Genomic DNA, 15,615 nt, shown 5'->3' with positions numbered 1-15,615 from the left:
CTCCTGCCGTTCAGTGGCTTCCTCCCGGTCCAGGGTTTCCGTGGGCAGTTCTGCCTCTGGGGCGGATAGCATGCACTCCAGAGGGAGTAGTGCCGCGCTGTCAGAATGTATGCGCCAACAGGCCGAGATGGCGTTAGAGCGGGAACGCCTCCAGTTCGAGCGTGAACGCCTCCAGATGGAGGGGGCGGAACGCGCGGCGGAGAGGCAGCGCCAGGAGGCGCTAGAACGTGAACGCCTCCAGATGGAAGGAGCGGAACGTGCGGCGGAGAGACAGCGCCAGGAGGCGTTAGAGAGGGAACGTGCGGCGGAGAGACAGCGCCAGGAGGCGTTAGAGAGGGAACGCATCCAGTTCGAGCGCGAGCGCCTCCAGATGGAGGTGGCGGAACGCGCGGCGGAGAGGCAGATGGAGGGGGCGGAACGCGCGGCGGAGAGGCAGCGCCAGGAGGCGCTAGAACGTGAACGCCTCCAGATGGAGCGCGACCGCCTCCAGATGGCGAGAGAGCAACTGCACGCGGAGAAGATGGAGGAAGTGATGCAGACCATGCGCGACGTGTGCATCAGCAGAGCTCCGTCGGCCCGTAGCTCCAGAGCATCATCCGCACGGCCCTCTCGAGTGCCATCTCCTGAACCCCCCGCCGATGGCTCCATGACCCCCGCCATGACTGTCCAACTACAGGCCCAGCTGACCACCTGGAAGGAAGAGGACCAGGGACCCGACCGCTACGCGGCCCAGAGGGAGCCAGCGTCGCTGCCCGGGAGGGGAGCCATTCCCCAAGAGCGTAGCACACCCCTAGGTCCTCCAGGGAACCAAAATGCATGCAGGCCGGACACCCAGACCGTCACTCCAGCCCCGATCATCCACTACAGGATGTTTCCCCAGGTGGAGGGACCCAAGTTCCCCTTCTTCAAGGACGAGGACAGGAGCCAGTATGTGGAACTACGCATCTGCCTAGACACGCTCTTGGACGACTCCTGCTCAGAGTCCTACAAATATGCGATTCTCCTTCAGCATGTGAGGAACCCCAGAGCCCACAACATGGTTCTGGCCCATGCCTCCGCACCGACACCTTACACCAGAGCGCTCGCCGACTTGGATGCCCGCTACGGTCGTCCCTGGAACCACGCCCTTGCTGAACTGCAAGCCCTCGAACAGCAGGCCCCCATCAAGGATGAACGGGCGCTGGATGACTTCGCGCTCCGCGTGCACACCTTGGTTGGAATGCTGAAGACGCAGGGCCCAGCTGGCGCCAGCGAGATCAACAGCACCTCCAACGTAGAGCGGCTGCTCCGCAAGATCCCACGCTTCCGGCAGGAGAGGTTCCGGCGACAGCAGCGCGTTCGTAACCCCGGGAAGTTGGGTCTGAGCATGGCTGCCTTCGCGGAGTTCCTACTGGAGGAAGTGCATGACACCAACGTAGACGCCATGGGTTACGCTGAGCCGAAGAAGGAGAGGGAGAAGGGAGACCGCTGGGACAGGCCGAGCTCGAACAGAGGACGCCCAGTAGGAGTGCTGCACACGGAGGAGGAGCCTCGGAGAGAGAGGAAAGCCCGACCTGAGGGAAAGGATTCCTCTCAACCCCCTCAAAAGGGACGGAGAGGTCCACCGCCATGTCCGTACTGCACCAGCGAGCACTGGTTCAATGAGTGCAGTGACTTCAACAACCTGAGTACCGAGGCCAAGCAGAGGTGGCTCGAGGAGAACAAGAGGTGCTGGAACTGTGGGCGCGACCATCTGGCTAAGAACTGCACCTTGAGGAGAAAGTGCAACCGCTGTGAGGATGTCCACCTCAACATCCTACACGAGGTCTCCCTCGCCAGGTCCACGGAGGGCACCAGAAGCCCTAGGTCCGGTAGCGCACCGGAAGAGGAAACACCTGTCTACTACCTAGACCCAACCCAGAGCAGCGGCTCCAAGGTCCTACTGAAGGTGGTGAAGGTCCGACTTCACCACAACAACGCTGTGTACGACACGTACGCCGTTCTAGACGACGGGTCGGAACGGACCATCCTTCTCCAGGCGGCAGTGCGCCAGTTGGGGCTCCAAGGGACTGAGGAGAAGCTGACTCTGCGCACGATACGTCGCGACCTTAAAGAGGTCACCGGGGCGAGAATCAACTTCTCTATCTCCCCGGCGGGGCGGCCGTCGGACAGATATCGGCTTCAGAATGTCTTCACCGCAGACCAGCTAGCGCTCTCCCGCTACGACTACCCCCTGGAGAGATTACGCGCAAGATATTCCCACCTACGGCGAGTAGACCTACATCCGATAGAAGGAGCGGAGCCAACCCTTCTCATCGGCTCGGACAACGCTGCACTGATCGTGTCGCTCCGTCCTCCGCTGAGAGGACCACGAGGCTGCCCGATGGCTGTTAAGACTGCGCTTGGGTGGGCCCTCCAAGGCGCTACCGAGTGGAGAGATAGGGACGGGAGAGCTACGTCATCCCTCCATGTCCGAACCGAAGAAGTGCAGACCATCAACTGCCTTGACACCAGTGTGGACTCCATGAATGCGGCGCTACTAGACAACGTCCAGAAGCTGGGGACGCTAGACGTTGCGCCCTACAAGAATGAGAAGCTCTACGTACGGTCAAAGGAGGACGTCTACGCCATAGACCTCCTTAAAGCAAAGACAGTGCGTATCGAAGTCCAGGGCGTGAAGAGAACATCTACCAGCCCTGTCTCGAAACCCGGCAGGAGAAGATCTACCAGCCCTTTGTCTAAACCGAGGAGGAAAAGATCTACTAGCTTGTCGGTGAGGAAGAGGTCAGCTCAAAGGAGGAAGACGCCGGCGGTGCCAGAGCCGGACGATACTCCGCTGACCGCTGAGTTGGAGCTAGCTCTGCCTGCACCTGTGGCCATGGCCTACACCCAACTGAAGGTGAAGGAGGAGGAGCCAGAGCCGGAGCTAGAGGCGGAGCCAACGGAGAGCAGCGGAGTTGTGGTGTTGTTGGACGACCCCGTAGCCGAAGACACGAAACCACGCATCCGTAAAAGTCCGTTCAAACACGGCAAGAAAAGGCGAAGGAACTTCCAAGGAAAGTGGTGCAAACAGAAGCAGAAACCGGGAGAGAAAAGGTTAAGACGTCAGGCTATATCGCCCGAAGGCGGGGCAAGTCCGGACGGCGTCGAAGACGATGTTAGCGAAAACATAAACAAGTACCCTGAGAGGAAGAAGAAGAGCCGGTTCTCTGATGCCACAGACCAGGAGATGGATGTGGTTAAAATAATACGTGTTGATGACTCTAATAGACCACGGCAGGAATCCTTTGCCAAGCCACCGGGTGTCTACCAGGGGACAAGCTCCAGAGCTGAGATGACACGGACACAGACTCCAGACACAGGCAATGTTTTGGATGTGTTGAGCAACATACACATTGAGAATGTGGAAGAGGCCAACTTCCTGAAGGACAAGCTGTGTCATCTTCTGAAAGAGTTCCAAGCCAACCAATCAGAGAAGGTTGAGCACAAAAGCCAAGGACCAACAGTTGTCTCCAAAGACTACAGTCACATGAGCAAGGGCCACCTGGAATCTACTAGAAACCAATACGAAAGAAACTTCAGCCAAGTACAAGAGGAGAGACATTATGAAAGCCAACCCAGGCGATCACCGAAACTCTACTCCCCAGAAACTACACAGGGTCTCTACAGAGAGAGACCCAGAGATGCAGAGGAGCAATTGGAGAAACACAGCCATGCAAGTCGTTCTGAACCCAGAGGTTCAAGGAGAAACCATTATGAAGAGGTCTTTGGACAGGTTGACAGGTACCCACCATCCCATGCCTGGCAGGAAGAGCCATTGAAGTATCCGGAGAGGTCCCAAGGGTCCATGTACCCAGATGACTATCCACCTGCTGTGGATGAGTTTTATGACCCTTACCAACCTACACCCCCCACTCGAAGGGAGTGGGGATATGGGATGCCCCCTGGCCCTCAGACCTCCACTAGCCTAGACACTATCACCTCATACCTCACGCTGCTAGAGCAGCCTAGCCAGTGTGCCTTCCATAGTTAAATGAAACCGAGGGTTTCATGGGGCGGCTGTTATGAAGGCCCACAATTTAGAGCCAGTTAGTTTCCCCAAATCAGCCCTATTTTGCCCCTGTTATTTCCTTTATTATTTTCCATACTATTCATGTACGTTTCTCATGAAGGTGTATGTATTGTTATTGTAATTGTATAAGTTCTGTCTTAGATTTGTTTAGTATTGTGTAAGCGCCAGTTTAGTGGGCGTGGTTTTGAGTGGCGTACGTGACCGGATGTATGATTGGCGTACGTGACCGGATGTATGTTCGGTTGGTGTATATATAGCGACGGAAGTGGTCTGTGCGTCAGAGTGATGAGAGTAACGAGAGTGAGAAGAAGCAGAGAAAACTAGAAGTCGATCTAAGATGGCGGAGTCAGTAAAACGCACACCGTGCTGAAGCTGAAGACCTGAAGAGTGATTATTGAGTTTACCACTGTGACAGAGGGCAAACCTTACAGCAGCAATTCAACATCTCTCAACAGTCCACAAGGAGAACGGGAGACTCTGAGTGTCGGAGGAGACCTGCCTTTGGCATTGACTGTTAGTAGTGAATCACGGGCTACCCGCAGCACCGCGGGAGTTCGGAGTTCGTTGAGTTGGCAGCGCTAGCCCAGTTTAGCTGTGTCCCCGTTAGCCAGCCTTGCCAGCCGCCGGCTGCTAACGTTGGACCAAGCGAGACCCAAGCTGGACAAAGCCGTCGCCTTCACGAGGTGGGTTGCGACCGACCGTGGACCACCGGACCTGAGCCATTCACACCTCGTCGTGGACTACGAAGAAGCCCCTTTCCCTTCGAGTTGCTACGTCACCCCCCCCCCCTTTGTCTGCTGCCTTCCTCGAAGCACATGCGAGCTCCAACCAGGCCACAACGCGCTCCTTTCAGTCCGGGACTCTAAGCCTTTTCCAGGCCAGGCCCTGCGTGTGAGTGAGTGATTGAGTGTGTGTGTGGCCGGCTGGGAGGGAGTATATACGGGGATGTATATATCATTTGTCTAAATAAATGTGTTTGTTCATCTTTGCTACATTACTGTGTGTTTAGTTGTCTGTTAGCTAATGCTAATTCTAATGCTAATGCTAATGCTAGTACTGCTAGTCTAAAGGGTTGCTGGCGCCCCCTGCCTGTATCCTCCTACACTGCCAATTTAGCTCCGAGTTAGTTAGATAACCAGCCCTTCCTAAATTCTACAGTCCTTTAGCTACTCCCTGGTTACACTATGGTTGTCTAGTGGTGATGTTAGGATTGACTGTGTGTACCCTTGTCTAAATGTAAGGGGTATGGTTTGTGGACGGTGGGGAGGGATATCCCTTATTTTCAAATCCCAATGTTGACAGGTATGCCCTGGTGTTAAAGAAATGCCTGCAGTTTACCATGAGTCTGGTCACAATGATTAGATGGTCATTGGTCACAATGCAATGAGTAAGGAAAATGAAATGGCAATACAATGGGGAAATAAAGGAACGAAAAGAAAATGGAAGTGACAAATGAGAATGAAATGACAATAGCAAAGACAATGAAATTACAGTAACAATGAAATGGAAATAGCCTAGTTTGTTAAATGCTGATGTTCCTAAACATTGTTTTAATGTAACAAATGATCCACTGCTCCAACCAGCCTGTGTTGTAGGTCATAATATGGGGAACTGATACAACTGTGTTGTAGTTGTTTAGCGTTGATTTCATCCATGCAACTATGTTGGTGTTTATTGTTTATTGACTCTATAGAACAGTGTTGGTGTTTCATTTTTATTCCATACATACAACTGTTTACTTTTTATTGACTGAAATTGTTAATCCCTGTTCAATGTGACTACCAGGGTCCACAAAAGTGATGCTACTTAACCCTCCTTCTCTCTCTCATAGATTGACAAAACCAAAGATGAGATGACAAGGACATGAAAATGGACATTTGTGAAATGTTTGTTCTTGAAGAAGTTCCTGAAGCATGTAATGTCCATTGCACTTTAACTTTTTAAATGTTTAATGTTTTTAACATTTGTGATATTTGAATGTTCCTGACGAAGCTTGTAACATACCATGCGTTTCACGTTTTAAAACTTTTTAGTTCTGTGATATTTGAATGAATTGAAGAATATTTTTGACTTGACCACTTGAAAAGATTGTAATAAAAACTTTGTTCAGTTTTCTTTCGTCTGAACTGTATTGTGTACATTTCAAATAGACTTTTAACTGCCTGCAGTTTTCTCATCATTTGGGGCGACCATCTGTCATGTGGGGTAACCAACGATTGGCAATAACTGTACTAAATTCAAAATAAAATATCCATCAGTTTTGGCTCAAATATTAATCAACTGTATACCATGCTTAAGTGGATATTATCTGTACACATTTTAAATCAGTTTTATGGGTTTTAGAGCGAAAATTGGTATTGTAACTGCATTACAAGGGAGACACTGCCATTATATAATAAACTTGTCAAATCGTGGTTCACAAAAAATGAAAGGGCACACAAGCCTGTCTTTCTTAAACTGTTTATTTAATTACTGATACTTGTTAAAATATTAGTAATGTTGAGGAAATATATTAATTTTTAGATAAATTACGGTCGCCCCAAATGACTTTTTTTAAGGCTGTGTCCTATTAATTCAACTTTAAAAACACTAAAATCTCTTAATTTTGAGTTTTTGCATAAATGTATATGTACACTACATTCCAAATGTTTGAACAATGGCCAAATATATCCTTATTTTTAGTATTTTAAAATTGGCCTGTTCAAAAGTCTTATCCGTCAATGACCCTAGAGCAGCGGTATTACATCGGCTGTGTTGAACATTTCCCCCATCCTGTTCATCCGTCTGCTACATTCAATCGTTTCCATTCAAATGGTTTTGGATTCCTTGTTTTGTTTTGTAGGGATGTTTGGGTTTTAATTATTTTCCCCTGGGAACCATTAGTTTTTTTTGCCGCGCTGCCACACAGCAAGTCCATAGAAAACCGCTGATGGTTTCTGGACCTGCCTGTATCCGAATGTAATTTTCGAAGGCAAGGTCCGATTGTTTCCATTCAAATGGTTTTGGATTCCTTATTTTCTGGGGAACACTGGGACATTTGGTTTTTCATTCTATTCACCCGGGAACCATGTGTTGTTTTGCCGTGCTGCCACACAGCGAATCCACAGAAAACTGCTGATGATTTCCAGACCCTTGAAACAGCTCGTTAAGAAAACAGAGGCAAGCTAGATTGTCTTTAGCTTTAAAAGCTTTTAAAAAGCGCTTTGAGTTGCAATTCATGTATGAAAGGCGCTATATAAATAAAGCTTTACTTAACTACTTACTTACTTAAATCTGAGAGGTATTTTCAGCAAAAAACAAAAGTCAGAGACATGTTTTGGGGACCCCCGAGACCTACATTAACTTGACGATGACTAAAGCCCTATTCACACAGAATTTGACTTAACGTGCGTTCAAGGTGGAGCTTTTAATTCCAACTATTTTATATATAGTAATGCTGGATAGTTTAGCTATTGTATATATAATGCTGGATAGTTTAACTATTTTATATATAGTAATGCTGGATAGTTTAGCTATTGTATATATCAGGCCTATTCCATTAGCGGCCTGGGGGCCGCATGCGGCCCAGACGCGACCCCCGATTGGCCCAGCCATAAAAGCAGAGAAAAACGTATTTGGCGAATGTTCAGAAATTCATGCAGAAATGTCTACAATAGTAGCCTACAGAACGTGAATATAACACTCTAAACAAACTAAGCGGGGAGCTTAAAACAACAATGGATAATGGCTACAATTAATTTTATTCGCTCCACTTCGAGCCTCCAACATCGCTTATTCCGCAAGTTGCTGTCAGAAATGTCTGCTGAGCACCACAAGCTGCTTTTGCATAACGACGTCAGGTGGCTGTCCAAAGGCAAGGCACTGGAGCGTTTCTGTGATTTCAGAGAGGAGATTACAACTTTCCTCCGCAGCAGTAAGCAAACGAAGGCAGAAACACACTTGAATCGAATACTGGACGACAACTTCATGGCTGATGTCTGCTTTCTGAGCGACATATTCAAACCTGAATGACCTAAATGTGGGGCTACAAGGCAGAGACAAAACTGTGATTTATCTTGTGGAACAGACGCGCGTTCCAAGTCAAACTGGACCTTTTCGCGGCCGACTTCTGCACCGGCAGAATGCTGCATTTTCCGACGCTCCGCAAATGCGTCTCATCCCCGGCACAAATCACAGATGTGATGACTGTTTTCATTGCGAGGTTGAAAGAGAACTTTGCTGGTCGACTGGATGGACTTGCTCTGCCCGCAGAGGTGATGGGCTATGCCAGAGACCCGTTCACTGCTGCAATAGAAGGCGACTTATCGACGAGGGGAAATTCATACTCGAACTTGTTGACGTGCAGTCATCCGTAACCATGGCACAGGAGCTTCGCACTAATGGACCTGCAAAGTTTTGGAATGATGTCAACGTGCACCAGTTCCCTAACGTTAAGAAAGTAGCAATCCATGTGCTCAGTATGTTTGGATCAACGTACACCTGTGAATCAAGCTTTTCACACATGAACACAATAAAAAGCAGCTCTCGTTGTTCCCTGACTGACAGTACTCTTCACCAATGCCTTCGGATTGCATTGACATCTTATGAGCCAAATGTCACTGCTCTTGTTCAGAATAAAACATGTCACTTCTCACACTAAGAAAGTCAGCAGGGTAAGATTAGATTAGATTAGATTCAAGTTTATTGTTTAACTGTAACTGTAACTGTAACTTGTTTAATTGTGCACTCAAGGTGTATTTTCATTCAGTTAAAAGCACGTTGTGCCTGGGTCAGCTATGACCAACATTTTTATTTTACAAAAGGACATTTTTTTATTGGTATACTACTGTACACTTTTTTATGCACTTTAAGATGTGCATGGGTCAGTTGAGACCAAAATGTTGTTGTTTTACCTAAAAAGTGAAAAAAGTATTGCTATTAGGTTCTGTTCAGTTACAGCTCTTTTATTGTGTTCAGTCAAGTCTTTTTGACGTGCCTGTGTCAGATGTTACCTAATTTAAAAGGAAAACTATAAATAAACTGCTTGTATTTCATTAGGCCTACATTCATTTGTGTTGGTTTGAAATGTGTCATTACCTGGTGCCTAGGCTACTGGCCGCTGAAAATGTCTGGCCCAGCTAAATTTCTTGGTTTTCAAATCTGGCCCAACTGAATTTGTAATTGAATACCCCTGGTATATATAATGCTGGATAGTTTAATTATTTTATATATAGTAATACTGGATAGTTTAGCTATTGTATATATAATGCTGGATAGTTTAGCGGATGTTACACAGAGCCTTGACATCATATCCGGGGATAATGTCAGGAAATTCAAGTAAAATACAGACTTTGGTTATCCCGTGCGAATGCACCACACAAAACACAGACAGAGTGGGGGGGGGGGGGGTTATTTCTAAATCACATGAGGTCGCCAGTTAATAATAAGCCCACACTAATGTGGGGCTTAAACACTAGAACAGCCATGAGGGGTCATTTGACTGATTCCAGGAAACCACACCATAGCAACTAGGTGTGATACAGTATATTGTATAACATAATAAATAAAATAAACTTGCCTATATCTGCAGTCATCTATTATTTCAACGTTTTGGATTGTAGCTGGTGTCACCCAGTGCAGAGACATGACGCTATGCAGTATCACCTTTAAATTAAACAGTTTCATTTAAATGTTTTACAATTAGCATCTCCTCCCTTTCTCTGGGTTGTTTGCACTGATTCAGCTACCGGTCTATTAAATGTGTAAATGATCGATCATCTCTTTGACAGCAGCCACTCTTTGTCTTTCCTAGAGCAGAGACATGTGCTGAATGTAGGCTAAGCATTAAAAAGCAGGATGCAAACAAGGACATCTGAATGTCGGCCCACACACACACCACACACACACACACACACACACCACACACACACATGGAAGCATATAGCTGACTTAATTCAAATGCTAATATGCAATATGAGATTGCAATTGTATGTTCCACTTTTGCATGCATTCTTTCAGACAATATTCAAATTCAAATGCAATTCTAATGATTTGCATTTTCATTTTCATGTACCCGATGTGCACATTCGCTGTCAATATTAAAATTATAATGCAAAGCCATTTGACATTTAATTTCCAAAGTCATGCGCTGCTTTGTAGCTGACAAAATTCAAAAGTTCATTCTAATGTGCAAATGACTTTGCAATCCCAAAATAGCATATTCATTTGCCACTTTTGCCTGCGTTATTTGAGTCAATATTCAAATTGTAATGCAATAATGTGATACGCAATTGCATTTACATGTTCTAGGAAACACATCCGCTTTACAGCTGACAAAATTCAAACTCTCTATGCAATTCGGTGATACGCAATTGCATTTACATGTTCTAGGAAACACATCCGCTTTACAGCTGACAAAATTCAAACTCTCTATGCAATTCGGTGATACGCAATTGCATTTACATGTTCTAGGAAACACATCCGCTTTACAGCTGACAAAATTCAAACTCTCTATGCAATTCGAACGCATCCGGGTACTTTGCTCTCCCGTCATGTCCACGCCCCTTTTTGGGTGATAGAAGGAGAGAAGTTTGACTGGTGGTCAATGGAAATTTCTGGTCTTTGCTACTTTAATCCGATAAAATAAGAAAACCGTAGTGCTTTTTAGATATTAGGAGCCCAAATCCGATGGCCAGTTAGGCAAACTATTATATAGTGTCGTTGCCGATCAATGATCAACGTCGTTATATAGAGAACATTTATGAAATAGGGGTTGATTCATCAGAGCAGTCATACGTCATCTCCCTGTCATCAGGGATTTGTCGATCTTTGATTTGCCGTGTAAATCCCCAGATGAGAGTGTTACATTAGTTTTCTTAAGATAGGATAGTGAATAAATCTGTTCAATTGGCATTTGCCTACTGTTAATCAGTGCCTACTGTTAATCAGTAGCCTGTATGGTGTATATGAAGATGTTATAGCTAGCTAGCTACGATTTATCATGAAAATAATGAACAGCAAGCTAGATCCAAAACTAGGGCCGGTGGAGGAGGGCAAGTGTCACATTGGACAGACTACCAAAACAGAAAAATAAAGTATCTTAATGACAGCAAAAGTGATGGATGTCAGAAATAGCCTACATTACCTGGAGATTCAATAAGGTACTTTTATATGACAGGATATGGGTTAGGGTTATATCATATAACTTAAGAAAACTAATGTAACACTCTCATCTGGGGACTTGCACGGCAAATCAAATCAAAGATTGACAAATCCCTGATGACAGGGTGATGACGTATGACTGCTCTGATGAATCAACCCTACATTTCATTAATGTTCTCTATATAACGACGTCGATCATTGATCGGCAACGACACTATATAATAGTTTGCCTAACTGGCCATCGGATTTGGGCTCCTAATATCTAAAAAGCACTACGGTTTTCTTATTTTATCGGATTAAAGTAGCAAAGACCAGAAATTTCCATTGACCGCCAGTCAAACTTCTCCCCTTCTATCACCCAAAAAGGGCCGTGGAAAAGGGCCGGGAATGTGCACATCGGGTACATGAAAATGAAAATGCAAATCATTAGAATTGCATTTGAATTTGAATATTGTCTGAAAGACTGCATGCAAAAGTGGAACATGCAATTGCAATCTCATATTGCATTAGCATTTGAATTAAGTCAGCTATATGCTTCCATACACACACACCACACACACGCAAACGTACCTGGGAGAACGCTTTGTCTTGCAAAACGTTCTGTGAGAAGCTGCTAGAGAGACAGCCTTTCTCTCTGCCCCTCAGCGACAAGCAAAACATCACATCAACAACTTCTCTGCTGCCGCTCCAGGACGTAGACACGTTTCTTTCTTTTCTTTTCTTTAGCTCTCCGCTAATTTTGTATTCCCTTTTATGTCTCCCTGAATAGCAAACAGTGATTCCTCCCTACTAATGGTTTTGTAGATTACTTCAACTAGTCAAGTAGGACTTGTCCAGAACATGTGTCCTCACAAACAGGGCTACATCAACACCAGTCCTCCACACCATTGCTAATGATACTATACCACCTCTACCACCACCAAGTCACCTCTGACAGTCAGGCTGGAGAACAAACATGACAGCAGCTGATGAAACCGGGAACAAGTCGGCAAATGACGGACCGTTCAGTCTTTTATTCTGAAAAATGAAAATAAATACTTTCAACAACGTTGACATTTGAACATTTTGATTGGTTGGCGATTGGTTGGCGACTTGTTCCCGGTTTCACCAGCTGCTGTCACCAATGTGAACCTAATGCTACCTTGACCAAGGCTTAAGTGAAGCCCTACCATGGAGCCTGCTCCTAGTGGGAGATCCCAGTTCAGAGGGGCACTTCACCAAACTAGATTTAGCAAACACACTGCCCCAAACACGTTTTTTCTCTGGCCTAATACCAACTGTGGGACAAGGAGATTAATATTTCTCTAGGCTCTGGAGCCTAAACTCCTGGCTGTCATCTGCATGCTCTACCAGTCTGCATGCTCTACCAGTCTGACTCCTGGCTGTCGTCTGCATGCTCTACCAGTCTGACTCCTGGCTGTCGTCTGCATGCTCTACCAGTATGCATGCTCTACCAGTCTGCATGCACTACCAGTCTGACTCCTGGCTGTCGTCTGCATGCTCTACCAGTCTGACTCCTGACTGTCGTCTGCATGCTCTACCAGTCTGAATGCTCTACAAGTCTGACTACTGGCTGTCGTCTGCATGCTCTACCAGTCTGCATGCTCTACCAGTCTGAACTACCAGTCTGCATGCTCTACCAGTCTGCATGCACTACCAGTCTGCATGCTCTACCAGTCTGCATATCCTACCAGTCTGCATGCTCTACCAGTCTGCTCTACCAGTCTGCATGCTCTACCAGTCTGCATGTCTACCAGTCTGCATGCTCTACCAGTCTGCATGCTCTACCAGTCTGCATGTCTACCAGTCTGCATGCTCTACCAGTCTGCATGCTCTACCAGTCTGCATGCACTACCAGTCTGCATGCTCTACCAGTCTGCATGCTCTACCAGTCTGGTCACTCCCACGTTTGGCAGAGGCTGTGGTCGCTTCTCCAGATGACTGAACATCAACACCTGGCTTCGCTCCGCGATAACAACATAGAGTTCGTTGACAATTTCGACCTCTTCTGGCAACGCAGTGAACTTCTTCTTCTTCGGCGTATGGGTAGTTGTTTTTCCTCTCCACTCCACCAGGCTCGGGGCCGAGGGGCTACCCTTTTACCACCCCGAGACCTGGTTGAGGGGCTCACCCGGGCTATATTTCTGGACACCCCTCCAGAAGCCACGTCATCGTCTCGTCATCTAATACCGACAGACCATGCATCCCGTTGGGTGGGTGGTACACCGGGCAATCCAGGATAATATGGTCTGCGGTTTGGTCCTCTGCGCCACACTCGCACGACGCATTTGGGGCCAAGCCCCATCTGTGCATTGATGAGCGGAAACGCCCGACGCCGGTCCGGAGACGATTGAGCCTCACCCAGGATAGCCTTGGCAAGTCCATCCCGAGGGGCTCAGCGCCGGCGACTGGGATGTGGTCGCGGAGTTTGGAGGTGTTAGCCTCCCACTCCGCGCGCCACATATAATCCGCCCATCCTGCCGCACTGATGTTGAGATCTCTGCATTGCTGCCTGAGATCCTGTGCGGCAGGCACAAATGGGTGTCTCGACTTGAGACGCCGGGAGGGCTCCGCTGTTATAGTGAGCCTATCATGGAGCAGATGGTTATTAAGCTCCACGGCCCGGCAGGCGAGACGTGCTGTGGCTCCCATGCGGCGGAGGCCTGCGGGCTGGATGCCTGCTAGGATGGGAAGGTTGTCCACGGGGGTAGGACGCAGGCATCCTGTCACAATGCGCAAGGCTTCGTTTATAGGCGAGTCGATGAGGCGGGTGTGGGCACTGCGACACCATACTGGGGCGCAGTATTCACTAGTTGAATAAACGAGGGCTAGGGCTGCCGTGCGCAAGGTCCTTGCGCCGGCGCCCCAGCCCGAGCCAACCAGTCGCCTCATCAACGCCACACGAGCTGTTAACTTCTTGCGCAGTGACTCGAGGTGTCGGCGAAACGTGAGCGTCCTGTCCAATGTCACGCCGAGATAGATTGGCTCAGCGGAACATGGCAGGGGAGTTCCATCTAGGTGTACTCTAAGCTCACGTTTAGCCTCCCTGTTGTTAAGGTGGAAGGCAGCCGACACCGTCTTTGCCTCGCTAAGCTTCAATCTCCATTTCCGGAAGTATGCCACTAGTGTCTGCATGTCCTGGCTCAGAATCCCCTCCACAGACTGCCAATTTCCAGCAGAGTACACCACTGCGAGGTCGTCTGCGTAGGCGTACTTCCGCGAGAGTGTGTTGGGCAGGTCATAGGTGTAGATATTATAGAGGAGGGGGGCCAGGACCGATCCCTGAGGGACGCCGTTCTTAAGGCGTCGAAGCCTGCTTAGCTGTCCGCGACCGGTGGTGAGGGTAAAGCTGCGGTTACGGATGAGCTCCATGATCATTCTGACCATGTGCCTGTCCGGCAGCAGGCGGAGCAGCTTGCAGGAGAGGCCGCGATGCCATACGGTATCGTAGGCAGCCGTCAGGTCTATAAAGACGGCCCCGGCCTTCTTTTTTGCCGAAAAGCAATCCTCGATGTCTTGAGTCATAAGGGTGACTTGATCTACGGTCGACCTCCCGCGTCGGAACCCGGCCTGCTCACGTGGGAGCAGCGGGTCGACAATTGGTTCGATGCGGGCATAGATGAGACGCTCGAGGATCTTGAAGGGGATGCATAACAGAGAGATGGGACGGTAACTCTTAGGGTCCCCTTCAGGCTTATTCGGTTTAGGGATCGCAACAACTAGGGCTCTTCGCCAGATTTTGGGGATCTTGAGTTGGCGCAAACAGGAAGTGAGGAACGCTCTCAGCCAGGACTTCAAGGCGGGTGCGGCATGGAGAATAAGCTCCGGGCAGATGGAATCAGGCCCCGGAGCTTTCCCTGGCTTTAGATGCTGGAGGGCAGCAGCGAACTCCTCCGGGGTGAATTCACCGGAGATGTAGTCACTGCTAGGTGTTGGGGCCCTCCAGAGGTCTGACACTTCTTTTGCCACAAGTCGAGACGACTCGCGGTCTTTGCCCTCGTATGACCCACTTTTCACAAATTGTGATGCGATTTTATTTGCAGAGATGGGGCAGTGACGGGGGGAGTGTCTGGACCTACCAGTGAGATTGTTCATGATACTCCATGCCTTACGGCTGGAGTGCGAGAAGTCGATGGAGTCAATGGCCTCCTCCCAGCGCTCCTGTCTTTTACGGCTGAGTCTTGACAGCAAGGCTGTTGCGAGCCTGTCCGACTCAGCTCCTGCAGGGGCCTGGAGGAAGGCACAGTGGAGCTTCTCACACTCCTCATCCCAACACGGTTTGTAGCTAATGCGACGTCCGCGTGGGATGGATTTTTTTGCCGCTTTCACCAACATGCCGCAGAAGTCCCGGTACGCCTCATCCACGTTGGTAGAGTTAGGCGATGGGAGGTGCCTTGTGGATTTGTTGGTAAGGAGGCGGAAGC

The 15,615-nt window shown here is 48.3% G+C and overlaps 1 protein-coding gene across 1 annotated transcript in view; it reads right to left on the bottom strand.

Moving 5' to 3' along the window:
* Nucleotides 1-15,615, bottom strand: part of abat (4-aminobutyrate aminotransferase) — a 128,155-nt gene that overhangs the window by 97,837 nt on the left and 14,703 nt on the right. The window lies entirely within an intron of this gene.

Source organism: Nansenia antarctica (genome assembly GCF_963989245.1).
Source record: "Nansenia antarctica genome assembly, chromosome: 2".
Classification (NCBI taxonomy): domain Eukaryota; kingdom Metazoa; phylum Chordata; class Actinopteri; order Argentiniformes; family Microstomatidae; genus Nansenia; species Nansenia antarctica.
The sequence above is the reverse complement of the archived record's forward strand: the minus strand, read 5'-3'. Positions and strand labels throughout refer to the sequence as shown.